Genomic DNA, 14,174 nt, shown 5'->3' on the forward strand with positions numbered 1-14,174 from the left:
TGGACCAGCTACTGCAGATGAGATTAAAGCTGGGAGCACACATCATAAAGACCAGGTTAGTTTACACTGAAGGACAATCCAAATAGGATGTGCAGTAACTACTCACTGTCAACAGTACTTGGATGTTGTAAACATTTAATAAAACCTTAAACGAACTAGTGTTTGAGAAAAGTATACAAGACTGCCATAAAGGAGACTGGAACCTGTTCAGCATGAGCTTGGGTAAGCAAGACCTAATTCTCATTGCATCGTGTTTCCAGCCATAGAGTACAGTACCATTTACAAGCACTTTGTAGTGTAGTAGATTACAGTTCATAAAGCACAGCCTGCAGTTGCTACATCTAACCTTGACATTGTAGCTCTGACACAAGGCCCTAAAAGTTGAGAACACTATGGGGAATTTTGGATTCTCTTGGGATGGCACCAGTTAGGGACAGTCCAAGTTACAGAAAAGACTGGGCACAAAATGCATTCCTAGCCGTTTGGGATCAATTGAGCAATAATGGCTAAACGTGCTCAGGTGCATCACTGCCTAGTTGAACTCCTTCAATTCATTTCAGCAAACAAATGCTCAAATTGAGCACCAGTGCTTTTGCATAATGTATGTATGCCTAACTGAAAAGTGGTTGTGTTTTAACCCAAGCACCCTTAGCCCTTACTCAGCACAAACTTGCATTTGAAAAATCAGGCAGCTGTTGTCCAGTATTTTCAAAATACTGGACAAATGACATCTAATACAAAATTAGATCTAATACTACAGTAGAGATCTTAATCCATTTGCCATGTATATATTTAGATGAACAAGTTGTAAAAAGGCCAAGTATTAACCAGCACAAAGATTTGAAGTCCCAACCAGATAGGAATGGGCATGGAACATGTACGCCCAAGATCGGTTACTTGAAAATTACAAAATGTAATCGGTAATACAGGAAAACTAATGCATTCTGGGACAAGTGTCCTTCAGTTAGTAACAGAGTATAGCTACCTTGCTAAACCCTAAAAGCATCAGCGGCTTTAAAATTTCAGTACCCCAAATAAACACCACATTTAGAGGACTGTGAAAAACATTTAAATATGCAATACTGAAATGCAACCCTGATGCACACAATTACAAGGACTGCAAATACAACTTTATTCCATTAATCAGGAAAGCTTCAGCCAATGCAGAAGCTTTGCTAACTTTGTAAGAAACTAATTTTGCCATTGTCAACTAGACACTGTTTTCTACTTTGTAGATCCTCAAGCATTTCCAGACACCAGCCGATACAACAGCGTCAAATTCACTGTGCCAAGGATTTACTGGACATTGCTCTCGTTCAGACTACTTGAGTGTTTTACATGAGCACCACCTTTATGCCTGGATGCAGAAGTTCCAATGTTATCCTGGAAAGTTGCAAGCATGCAGATAGTCAAATCCTAACAAAGAAAGAAAACCGAATTTAATCCTGCAATATATTTTCAAATCCTAGCAAAGACAACAGAATTTAATCCTGCAATACATTTTGAAACCAAAAAGAATAAAAATAAAGATGACTGAAATCAGAGTTCCATGATCTCATCAACTATTCAGTGAGAGAGTTCAAGGTAAAGTTTCATCACTTATCCAGCCATATTAGACAGATTTGGCTGCTCAAGTCAGCCTAACTTACCTTCCTTGTCTTTCCACTCTACATCCAAGAAGCACCTAAGAAAAAAAAAATAGGTTACACAGTATAAAAAGCCATATTCAAGATGCACTGTAACCTCAGAACAAATGGAACGGTAGAGAATAGAATCATAACATCTCATATGGCAGAATCATTTCATCATTGGTTACAGAAACTAGGCAAATGAAGGTTGCTCTTAAAAGGGAATTCATTCACTCCAGTTTAAACACCACTTCAAGGCACTTGCCTGCCATCACAAGTCTGCTCTGGAACCCTGAGGTTTATAAAAATTAGCTTCAAAGTTCAGCATTAAGTTTTCAGCATGCCCAAATCAGTTAGAGCTAATTACTCTTCATATTAGAAATCAGACTGTGTCTCATCACTTGGGCATCTACTTTACTGCTTTTACACAACCACCTTGTTGAACTTGGCATCAACCTTACTGCTTTTACACAACCACCTTATGTTGAACCTTGATTAGTTTACACTAGGACACCCCCCCCCCCCAACATATGCACAACCAAGGCTTAAAAATATCACCTCTAAGCATGCAAGTCTGACCAAATAATCAGGAATTCAAATCCTGCAGAAACTGGCATGATCCCTACTAAACACCAGTCTGTGCAGTTACTGAATACTGAAAGTTTAGAATAGGTGCATCAGTCAAATCTTGTCCTCACTTGGATCAGGGACCTGATTCATCATCATTTGCAAGATGTACCAGACCACACAAGTTGAAAGCTCATAGTGCTGAACATATGAAGTTGTAACTTGGGAAAACTAAGACTAGCATTAAAATCCAAATGCAGAAAATTTTACTGCTGACAGTTTAACACCTATTATAATCTTCCAGTCTGCTGTCCAAGGATGTTGTGACTTCAGAATCTTAAGTATTGGTATGTACGGTGTCTGCCACAACTTTTGGCAAGGGGCATTTGCCTTTCTCCTCTGCATACTAGTAATATCCAAAACAAAATAGGAATGGGGAGAGATGTGATCCAGTTGGTGGTTACTCCAAAAGCTACTCTGGTTTGGAATGTCAGCAAACAGCCAAAATACAGCCTTAGACATGGCACAACCTACCAGTTCCCAAACCACACCATTTAACATGCACTCCAGAATAATGTGTGACCTTTCACAAACTAAGCCTTAAAACTGCATGTTAACATGTTCCAGAAAGGTAAAAACACTAACCTTAACCATTGTTGACATTTAAATGCTACTTTTTCAAGAGCCACATACACTGCAAAAATTTAAAGGATGCAATAAACGTTTGTACAAAACATTCAATTTACAGAGCTAGGTGACTGATCAGATAGGGGCGAAAAGCTTCAGCACAGTTTAATCTGCTGAACTATGGAATCATCATGCTTGCCACCACATGCAGCTCAACTACAAGATAGTTGAAATTGGCAAAGTACTAATTTATCACTTCAAAAAAGTTGGAAACACCATAACCCAATACCCAGTCCTCTACAGTCCTTAGCCACTTTATAGGAAAGTAATGACATTCTGGCCTACAGTATTTTTGGCTAATGGATCCCTGGTTATTTGGGTTTGGGCATCACAACCTGGAGCAGAGAAGCTTCACATGCAAAGGAGGAACATCAGATAGGGGCGAAAAGATTCAGCACTGCCAATCAGCTGAACTATAGGCTCATCATTGTTCCCCCTTGCAGCATACAAAGTAAATAAAAGTGCAACACCAATTTCTATGCTCAAACTAGAAATGTGGTAGAATCAGTGTCTACCAATAAACCTGCAAACTCAGGGCAAAACGTGAGAAGTTGCACGCAGCATTAACAATACAAATGGGGTGGTGTCAAACCCTGCCAATTTAGCTTAATAGCTGAAACATTGCAAACTTGCCAATAGCCAGTCTGAGTGCCTACAATAAATGCATGTCACACTGGTCCCATGGGTTCTCAATGCCAAACACCTGTGGGTCTGGATTAAAGTTACATTGTCAGGAGTGGCAGCAAAGACTCCACTGCCACAGTGGAGAACTGCCAGTAGTAAGAAAAGGGTAATGGAAATATTCACTAGGATAGGTGCAGAGCCAGCTTGCACATTTGTGGGTTGCTTGCAATTACTATTTTTACCCATGGAAGCAATAGGGACACAGCCATCAGCTCCACAGTATACAAAGCCAAAAAAGCAATGATCTTGAGAAGTCAGTGAAAATTGCAGGCACACTGAACCTATTGCTCATTCAGGGGAAGGCACCAACCACAACAGCAATGGTTCTCCAGCCCCCCCCCCCATTACATTCGGCCATACAATCCTGCTCACAGTTAAAGTCTGAATGTTGGTATGAGTGAATTTAAGCCAGTACTGTTAACTGGTAGTGTACTGTTTCAGTAATAAAATCCATCTCCATCTTTTTTTCAGAGAGATTCCCATTGATTTACTTCATCATAAACAGTACAGAAAGACAGTATATTTAAACTAGCCAATTAGAGCTGGGTACAGAACTAAATACATGCAAAACCTTGTCAATAAGTGAACAGCACACTAAAACCACATTAAGTTTACAGCACATGCCAAATTTACCTCAGCTCAGCTTGTTCACACGAGTCCAGGTGTCTGTTCCTTTTCATGCTCATGACAGTATCCTCACCATACGAGGACCCAGAAATACCCACAAGTTGCACAAACTCATGAGACCCAATAAGACTTCCTTTCTTCATATTCAAAAAACCTGAGTGCAAATATAAGGAGAAGTCATGAGCAACAAACTAGTCAAACAGAACACATTAGAGAGTAGTGCCTCAGACAGATAAAGTGGTTTTGTTCTCATCACTCTTTGGTCAAGAGTAGCAAATATGTGGAGTCATCAGTGGCACATCAAAAAGATCCACAACTTCTACTCAGATTTATCTCAAAAGTCAGGACCAGTAACTGTTACAAGAAATGCTCGCATCAACCATAACTTCAGTTCATCCCTTTACTCTTGCTTCAGAGTTAGGACTATAGCCCCCCCCCCAGTTGAATTTCACTATGCCACCCAAGTTATTAAAGACCTTTGCCAAAGACCATGTGCAACAGGGTTCTGTGCACATGGAAAGCTATGCAGCTCAAGCCCAAAAGGTGTTAGTGCTGTTGTACAAGAGTATCACCTTCAAATCCTATGCATACCATCTGGGCACCTCAGCAGTTAACAAAACCAAGGTCAAATGGATATTAATGATTTCCTTTCTAGGGGCAACTTTACACTTAAGGTGGCCTGGTGGAAAGCCATGGCACCTTTTTGGCTAGGCTTGTATAGGCCTTAGGGTCAACAGCCTAGTACCTACCTATGCACTTGGCAAGGACACCAAACAACTCACTTATTTGGCAAGGACAAATTCAGGCTGCTACAATAGTTCACACGAGGTACCTTCCTAATCAACAAGACCAAAATCTAGGATATTCTCAGACAATGCACCTGCCAACAGTAAAGGCTCAAAAAAAGTTTACTAAAAAAAAATAAAGTTACCAATGCCAACAGTTCAGGACAGCTTGACAGTCCTGTTAGTAACTACTAAAACTAATTCCCATCACCCCACAAAAGCCTCAGTAATGGAAGTTTTCAGAAATCCATTCTGTCCACTACTCTTATATAAAAGCATCACAGGCTTTTGATTACAGAACTATGAAAAAGTAATTACACTGACGTAGCTCTGGCACAACCATTAATATAACTCACAGTTCTGATATGGGGTTCAATCCACACAAGCTGAAAGTTACCTGGTAACTTCTGCGCACTCCACCTTCACAGTTCAGCTCAATATCCATACTGCAACCCTGTGGAAAGAAATTACATTTAGCACACTAGCAACCAAATGTAAAATTTAAATTTGGTCAGAAATGTTGGCACCCATCATTCAATTTCAGATGTCCCTACCAACATATTTTTCTTCATCATTCCAAATATGTTCACAGGATTTGTTTTCTGAGAGCACAGTGCACAAACTAATCTTAGTGTAAAAGTCCATGTGGTAAAAATCAAATGAACAAAGGTTAAGCACTTGCAAGACTATTTAACATTTAAAAAATGTTAAGTATTTGCTAGCTTATTGCAAACAGTATAGCAAGATTCAGACCCTCAAAAGCAAATAAAAGTCCAAAGGACCTGCTAATGATCTGAACTTTGTCAGAAATAGCTTGACTGGTTCAGCCCACTACTGCAGACAAGTACTTGCATCTTTTACTGAACCCTACCCCAAATGACATAATAGTGCATTCTGCTAGTTGTGCAGAAGTAGGCATGGCCCAAGTAATTTGACATGCCAAATGGCCACAATGCTGTATGCACATGCAGTATGTTTTTGCTGGGGAGCTGCACCCCCAAATCAAACTCTAGGATTGCATTACAGGTAGCAATTTATAATAAACAGTGCACAGTTAAACTATGGATAAGTCATGTTATATTTTAAAGCCATCTAGAAAGAGCCATGTTTATCAAACAATTGGATACAGACATAGAAGTCTCTTTTGTACATGTTTTCAAAATGTTAATAGATATCCAGGGCAAAAAAAACTAAAGTCTGCAGTAATCCCAGATGAGTATTCACACAGACAAGACTGAAATTAATAAAATGGCACCAGATGCTGGGCAGGGTTTGGGTTAAAGCCAGTCTTACATAGCTAAACCTTATATGTACTGCAATTCAATATTATTCCTACAATCTGCAGTTTTTGTTTTAGAACATTACTCAACCAGATGCACAGTAGCAAGGACTGCCCCAACACTTTGCTCGTTTATTTTGAAAAGTGAAGACCAGAGTCAGAAAAATCAGTATGCTGAACATTGAAATTGTTTCAGTACAAAACCTTTTCACCCTTTAAAATTTTAGACAAAATTATTCAGTATAAAGCCTTTTCACCCTTATATATTAAGTAGACTAAATGTACCCACCAAGTCTCACTTGCATGTTGATTTCTCATCCCTTTGATTTGGGGTGAATTGCTTTATTTACAATTAGTGAATTTATATAGGCTTGAGAACCTCGTTACAGGAATAAAATGACTGTAAAATTCTGTGCATCACCCACCTACAATGTAGGATAGCCACCTTTAATAGAGGTTTCCCTTTTTCAGAAGAAATCTCTTTCCCAGCTACTTGCTTCCAACATTTGCAAGTGTTTATGGGAGAAAAACATGTACATTAAACAAATCTCAGTTTTGTTATGACCATTTCACTGTACTTGCTCATTTTTGGACATTTGGAGCTTTTCTCCTTGGGCCTCTGCTAAAAATGGACCTGTATCCAGTCGGACTTTCCCAGTTAACAAATGTAACAGTATTTTTCATTTAAAAATTTTACATGTATTTTTCCTGCTTTCTGAAACTTGACAAGTTAGCAATCATTTAAGATCAGGTTATACAGGCAAACCAAACAGGATGGACTTGTAGTTCGGTGCTGACATTTGAAATGCTTTTGTTACTTTCCTGAATGTCACAATTAGACCTAGTTTCACAGGATCCCTGTTGTGCACACAGTATTCTAGGGCTTTTATGCCCAAATTTGCAGAGGTTTGGCATTTCCAAAACTTCCTGGATGGGTACACTGCTGACTGGAGTAACCATTGTATATGGCTTGTCAGATATTGCTATTAGATAAAGTTATGGGGAAAAGTGGATAACTTTACAAAAGTAATACATTTTTGAACAATGATTTGTTTTAATGTAATGTTTAGTCTGAGCTTGGGGAGGGGGGCTTGCCTTTTGAAATGACCCTGCAAGACTGAGCATAGGTTCGGTTCATAGGTTGGTACTAGGCTATCAGCCCTACGGCTGATACAAGCCTAGCCATAATTCCCTGGCTATCTTCCCACACTATTTACTTCCCTGGACCCCTGTCGAGCAAGCCTAGCCATAATTCCCTGGCTATTTCTTCCCACACTATTTACTTCCCTGGACCCCTGTCAAGCAGGGCGACGTGATCCCCAGGGTGAATTTCCTTACTCCCATCCAATTGTCAAGGTTCCTTTTGAAGGCCAAAGAGGCACTCTGCTCGACATGTATGGGCAATCTATTCCAGAGCCTGGGGAGTCTCTGGGTCAGGAACCTATCCCTCCAGCATGTTTTGTGGTTCTTGCAGATTAGTACCTCGCAGGATGCGCAGCAGCAAATCCCGCCCCAACACACCCCTGGCCAGGCTATGCAATAGTGACAGGAGTGACATCCTCATTACGCTATGTTTCACATAACAATTACTGTAAACAAACAACGTAAAATGTTATAATAAATTCCCCATTGTAGACTGGTCAAGGAGTTGGTAAATACAAGTAGGGGGTTTAAGGGGGCATGCCCCCCTGCAAAAACATTTATAAAAGTGGTGTACGTTGTGTTTTATGTAGTACCTGCGAGGGACTACTCTAAGATAAGCCAAACTGTAAAAAAAAGGTGTACAGAAGTAGTACTCCTAAGTAGTTCAGCTGTACAATTACAACACGTTAAAGAAAACAGAGGAGTTTGTTTTAATAAACTCAACAAGAGCAAACCTACAGCTTGGTTGGTTATCTTACAGAGTAGTCCCTCGCAGGTACTACGTAACAACTTTTATAAATGTTTTTGCAGGGGGGGGGGGGGGCAGGCCCCTATATTCAACAACTCCTTGACCAGTCTACAATGGGGGAATTGAATTGTAACATTTCACATTTGAAGTAGCAGTCAATGCTGGCCTTGACAACTACACCTGTCAGTCAAAACTGCCCATCATGCCAGACATGCCCAAAGCTGTGCAATACCGCCCACGAGGTACTAATCTGTAAGATGACCTGTTTTGTTTGTGATGACAAGCTTTAGATCCCTGGAGCGTGTGGCTGAGGGACTGGGATTTCTTTAAAGTGTAGCATGTCCAACAGCTCTGGGTTTGACATGGCCTTGTATGTTAAACAGAGAACCTCTGAGTAGACTATATGCGACAGTATAGCTGGAGTTTAAGGTGGTCAGCATAGGCCATCTCCTTTGGGCCTGTGATTCTTTTAGTGAGATATTTATAGGTCCATAGGTTGGTACTAGGCTATTGGCCCCAAGGACTATGCAAGCCTAGCCGTAACAATTCCCTGGAATTTTTCTTCAGCAATATTTACTTCTCTGGGCCCCTGTCTAGTAGGGCAACTGACATCCCCGGGGTGAATAATCTCCCATCCATTCAAGGTTCCTTTTGAAGAGGGCCAATGAGGAGCTCTGACATGTATGGGCAGTCTATTCCAGAGCATAGGGAGTCTCTGGTGGATCAGGAACCTATCCCTTCAGCAGGTTTTGTTCATTGTGACAAGGTTTAGATCCCTGGAGCTTTCTGTGGCCTTTCCAGTTGTTGCAGATGTCTAGAGGTACATACCAAACAGGGTGTTGTACTCTATATAATGGGTCTAATGAGGGACTAGTGGGACAATGATCTCCTTTTTTCTGGATGAAAAGCCCTCAGTGATGAGGTGTGCCATATAGATTTCCTTACTGTTATGGCAATGTGATTATCGAAGGCGAGACCACTGTCTGTGTCCAGGTCTCATTAATTTTTAATTTCCTTATTAAAAACAAAATCTACTTATATAAATGCACTTATAAAATTTGTTTGGTGTGTTTATAATAGTTTGGAATATTCTGACAGTGACACCATTGTCTATTTAGTTTGTAATGAGAGCAGCCATGTGAAGTGGGGGGATGCAGGGGGCTTGCCCCCTGCAAAAGTAATACAGCAGCTTCATGCTTTTAAGGTAGGAGTCATGAATATTCACCATATCACAATCGGCACTGGTTGTCACTCAGCTATGCTTTCCATGCAATGTCACAAGTGCTTGCCCTGTCAATTTTGGTCACACCCATTCCTGCATAAAAATTGTGGGGTTATATTCTAAGCCCAATCTGCATCTTACAGGTATCAAACCACCAACATTTGTCAATTTGTATAGTTGAGACTGGTGCAGCTCTGCCTCCATTAGCACTACTCAGTTTATCAAAGCGACTCACCCATTCAAAACATTGCAAATCAATTTTTGCATAGTTATAAAAAATTTGATTATAATGGCCACAGCCATGTGTTTTGTCAAGTATTGCTAACAACTTGGGTGTGCAAAGCAGAAATTCAAGGAGCCCTTTTTTACATCATAGTGCCCTGCATACCATATCCAGCCCTTTGATTAATCTTGCCCACAGAATAAGCAGTTCAATTCATCTAGGCCACCTTACAATCTGCCAAGGAACCACTACCAAGCTGAGGGCTGCCTGACCGGTGCAATGCCCAACTAGTCCCAAGGCCACCCCACCTACATGACTACAATCTAGTTTAACCTGTTCATTTCACCGAGAAAGTGAAAACCAGGAAGCTATCACTTCTGCAGGGCACTGGATCTACCTTTCAACTGACCCTAACCCAACTGCCAAATTCCCCTTGCAGGGGGAAGAGTTTGGTGAGAACAGCTGCCAAGGTAGAGAAATTGATTTGCTTTGTCTGCAGCCTTTACTACCCAGGAACAGAGGTTATCCCATCCTAAAACCTCAACCTATACTGTTCCTCCACCCTGTGAAACCAGAGTCAGAGTAGACATGTCTTTGAGAAAATGGCAGGCTGCAACCTGGCAAGCCAGGTGCCATCTCTGAAATTGGCTCTGTTAGCTTACCAGCACAGCTGTATTTCCGCAAAGTGGCGGAGTTTCTTGCATAAAAGATTTTTTGTAAAGCTATACAAAGTCTTACCATACCATGTGCCGAGTTTTCTAATCTCAGATCAAAAACACATCAGTCTCCCTGGAAACTGAAAACAAGGGAACTTTTCATAAAATTATAAATCACAAAACCTTTAGGGCCACAACGGAGAACGCTAGCGCGAGCACAACTCGTATTTAATACAAGTCAAACTCGAGTTGACCATTACCACTTGATACCACCGGGGCCCTTACAAGCTTTACACCCACAATTTTTTTTACCGTATCTAGGCAGGTGATAGACCAGGGTTGATGGTTAGACCATTGGGTTACCCCAATGGGCAAATTATGCTCAAATACGGATGGGGTAGATCACACTGGGGTGAGCTGTGCCCTGCCTCAACTCCCACCAGTGTGGGAATCGGTTTTGGTGGATAACAATGAGTACCGTGAACATGAGTTTAGGGGCACAAGCAGACTAATTCCTGGTAAACTTACACAACTTTTGGAACGCTTATCACATTTTACAAAACGTGGGGAATAGGCTCTAGGCACCATTAACTCTAGAAACATTTAGTGCGTGAGAGCGAGGAAACGTTGTCGCCTCACAGCAAGACGCTGTCAAGTTCGATTCTCAGCTAGAGCGCCTTCTGCGTGGAGGCATGCGTGAATGGACGTACCTTCGTTGAAGGTTGCGCGTCAGGCCTGGCAAGCCAGTACGTAAATAAACTGCCAATCATGAACCCGAGTTCCACTGTGGCGACCCCTAATGGCAGACATATCCCGCTTCTGCTTCAAAAGTTCAACCACAAGTGTTTTCGGGGGATGGGGGTATTACTCATCGCCAGAAAATGGCTCGACTGTGGAGGACGGCCCACCAAACCAAATACAAGCATCCCGATTTAGACACCAAGCAGCTGTGCCTAGTACAAGCATACTAGATTCCTGGGATAGACCGCAGAGAGCGCAGCTTGCTAAGCATTAAAACACCAGCAATTCGCCTGGCTCCATCAGCATCGCCTCTAGTATTAGCTATACTCTAGACACAGACCCCCAATAAGGAAAGATGGGAAGTGACCTGCCAACTAAGCGCGATTGCATGTTTCATCCCCAGTTTGCTTGCGGAGCTTGAGCTCCCAAATGTCGCGATCACCAGCACATACGCTTGGGTCCTATTAACTAAAACGGGCTGCCTGAAATAGCTTCAGGGAGCCTGTGCATACGCGTCCACCATTCCTACTTCAAAGTGTGTTAATTTTTAACAATGAAGTCAAGTTGTAGTCGCCAACACGCTTCACAAACCGTGTAGTACCAGGTTCTTTAGACGAATTCAACGATAGCCTACTCAAACAAGGCCTACCACAATAACTTAAATGGTAAAAAAGTCACACAAAGCAACCCCACTACAATAAATGCGTCCAACTCTGTACGTAATATACAACGTTCAAAGGCGTTGAGACTAACCCTCAGGTCACAGGCCCACATTTTACTCATCACAATCACACTTTCTACCAAACAAAAAAAGCATACCCACAACCAAGAGAATAGTTTAAGGTAATTAGCTTTAAACAGTTTCATGTAAAAAAAAAATTATACTCAAAGAAATATAATCTAAGATGACGTAATCGCAAGCTATTGCTCAATTTGGACTACATAAAAATAAATGTCTTAACTTGTGTACATACTTGAAAAACGTCTTCGGTAGAAAGTACTAGCATCTTATCAAGCGTCTTGAAAAAGAGAACGAAAGTTTCCCGCGAGCCTTATCTTATAGCTAGCTGTTGCACTGCATCCTGGGATACAACTGCCTTTTTTTTTTTTTTTTCCATCTTAGCAACCCTTCCACCCAATCAGTTCATTTAATATGAATAAATCCCCTCCTACGTCGCTTCCACTCCCATTTAAGTACGTTGTTTTGAACCATGACGTATTTCCTTTTTATGTGGGATCTCTCAATCTGTGTTTTTATACTTTCATATTGCTATTTCAAAAGACTTACTAAACTACTTTTTCCATCATGCTAATTGGTTTCCTATGCATATCTGTACGTTACTTGTAACTGCGGGAATTGTAGTATTTTTAGTTTCCTATTTTACTTGCTGGGTCTGTGTTAAGGCAAAACCTGAACTCATTGTACTACCACCCCCAGAGGGCATTGCGGTGGGCATTTGGTCTGTCTTTCCAAGGGGAGTGTCTGTTACATACAGAAATAAGGCTCCTGTAAATACAAAATATAATGAAGACAGTAGTACTGCAGTTATGGATGTTATAGTAAAGCTAGACGATTATGGTAGCATTTGGGGCTGCTTGATGTTGTGTCCCTGTTCTCCACTTATGTTTTAAGCTCATGTCTTTGGCCTGATAAACTGGAAGCTAGTAGGCCAAAGCTGGATCCCCGGGTTGCCGTGTTAGACCACCTGCAGTTGGTGCCGCGCCCTCTGTTTCCAAAAGGGAATGTCCTCCAGGAAAGGTTGAGGAATACATTTATGGTGGGTTACGTTTAAAGCAACCTCACCACCCGTACACCTCATGCAGCAGCGAGAACAGCAGCAGTTTAACCCCTTTACTATTTCCCTTCCCTTCAAATTAAAAATCTCTGTGGGAAGAACAATAAGGAACGTAAGTGGTTGCTGTCATTTAAACCCAAATCCCGTGGAGCTATTAATTCAGCTTTAGTAGACACTGCTTGAAGCAACAGGCTAAGCTGGTACAAGGACGTGTTATAAACAGACTGCTAAGAGGTGAGCAAATATCTTTCTCTTACTGTTTCACTTTATTTTTTTTTCTCGACCTCCTGATGGCAATTTTGCTGTGCGCGTTAGTTATTCCGTGCATTGTTACTTGTGTTTCTTGACCACGGTAGGTGCTGATAGTTATCCACCTGTTTTCTGTAAAATCAGAGACAAACTCTTAACTCCTCGGAGGCGAAGGTCCAGCATCAGGGACACTTCTGCAACTTTTTTTGTTTAGCTAGTTAGTGCACTAATTAGAACTGATCACGTTCAGGCATGGGTTGGGTGAATGAACATTCACAAGAACATACAAAGTATGTTGTAAGATGTGATGTGGCAAGTATAATGATAAGCATATTGAAAAAAACTTTAAATGTAAATTAACAGAGCCTTCCATTCATACTTTGATAGCATATGAGAAGTGTTGTTTCTGTGCATTTTTCTGATAAATAAGACATTTGCAATTATAATTTAAGTTTTAGTATTTTGTTGTGATGAGGAGCAAGGGTGGCCGTGGTGGTGCAGTCGTTAGCATTGCTGTCTCACAGCAAGTGGTTCTCCGGTTCGATTCTCAGCTGGGGTGCCTTCTGTGCGGAGTCTGCATGTCCTCCCTGTTGTCGTGTGGGTTTCCTCCGGGTGCTCCGGTTTCCTCCCACATCCCAAAGACATGCTGTAGGTGGATTGGACACTAAATTGGCCCTAGGTGTGGGTGTGTGTCTTCTGTGGAAGGTTGGGCGCCGGGCTGGCAACTCAACACCGTAAAATTCCACTGCCAGTCATGAGCGGACAGGTTATCCGCTGTGGTGACCCCTAACCGGGAAAAAGCCGAAAGAAGAAGTTGTGATGAGGAGCAAAATGCTCTGAAAATAGGGGCACTTGGGGTATGCATTGGTGGCTGGTTTTAGGACCATTGTTAGCTAAGCTAGTAGGTGCGACAGAGGTTGGCTTTACACTTTAGCCCTGAATATACAAACTTGAAGGTTTGATACATGCTGCGGAACACAAGTAGTGAAATACACATTAAGGGAAGTATATATTCATTTAGAAATTTAGGTAATGATTGTATTAGTCAAGTTTATGGCTCAACAGGCTTACTAGAAGAAAGTACTTAAAACTGGTATAACCAGTGTTGATTCAGATGACAGCTAAGTGAAAGGCAGTAG

General features: G+C 41.4%; 1 protein-coding gene, 2 long non-coding RNA genes and 5 other non-coding genes across 9 annotated transcripts in view; 1 reads left to right on the forward strand and 7 right to left on the reverse strand.

The window, feature by feature from the left end:
• Window positions 1-1,108: 1,108 nt before the first annotated feature.
• LOC122813123 lies at window positions 1,109-12,107 on the reverse strand. Of its 2 annotated transcripts, none has more exons than XR_006366639.1 (5): window positions 11,965-12,107; window positions 5,376-5,432; window positions 4,200-4,347; window positions 1,650-1,684; window positions 1,109-1,416 (listed from the first exon to the last, which is right to left on the reverse strand). It is a non-coding gene; the product is annotated as an uncharacterized LOC122813123 (long non-coding RNA). The 2 variants fall into 2 exon arrangements; XR_006366640.1 differs by having other exon boundaries at window positions 1,109-1,383; window positions 11,965-12,106.
• Window positions 1,735-4,193, reverse strand: LOC122813125. Its single transcript, XR_006366641.1, has 2 exons — window positions 2,107-4,193; window positions 1,735-2,063 (listed from the first exon to the last, which is right to left on the reverse strand). It is a non-coding gene; the product is annotated as an uncharacterized LOC122813125 (long non-coding RNA).
• LOC122814677 lies at window positions 1,741-1,814 on the reverse strand. The gene has a single exon (XR_006366877.1). It is a non-coding gene; the product is annotated as a small nucleolar RNA SNORD47 (small nucleolar RNA).
• LOC122814668 lies at window positions 3,997-4,073 on the reverse strand. Its single transcript, XR_006366869.1, has one exon. It is a non-coding gene; the product is annotated as a small nucleolar RNA SNORD79 (small nucleolar RNA).
• LOC122814666 lies at window positions 4,414-4,491 on the reverse strand. Its single transcript, XR_006366867.1, has one exon. It is a non-coding gene; the product is annotated as a small nucleolar RNA SNORD24 (small nucleolar RNA).
• LOC122814684 lies at window positions 5,198-5,265 on the reverse strand. Its single transcript, XR_006366883.1, has one exon. It is a non-coding gene; the product is annotated as a small nucleolar RNA SNORD75 (small nucleolar RNA).
• On the reverse strand, window positions 5,481-5,561 carry LOC122814679. The gene has a single exon (XR_006366879.1). It is a non-coding gene; the product is annotated as a small nucleolar RNA SNORD74 (small nucleolar RNA).
• Window positions 12,108-12,210: 103 nt separating the features above from the next.
• ZBTB37 (zinc finger and BTB domain containing 37) overlaps window positions 12,211-14,174 on the forward strand; it is a 178,819-nt gene continuing 176,855 nt past the window's right edge. The window contains exon 1 of the mRNA XM_044085263.1: window positions 12,211-13,020. The gene's annotated coding sequence lies outside the window, so the exon portion shown is untranslated. The remainder of the gene's footprint in view (window positions 13,021-14,174) is intronic.

Source organism: Protopterus annectens, chromosome 10.part0 (assembly GCF_019279795.1).
Source record: "Protopterus annectens isolate FY-2018-M chromosome 10.part0, PAN1.0, whole genome shotgun sequence".
Lineage (NCBI taxonomy): Eukaryota > Metazoa > Chordata > Ceratodontiformes > Protopteridae > Protopterus > Protopterus annectens.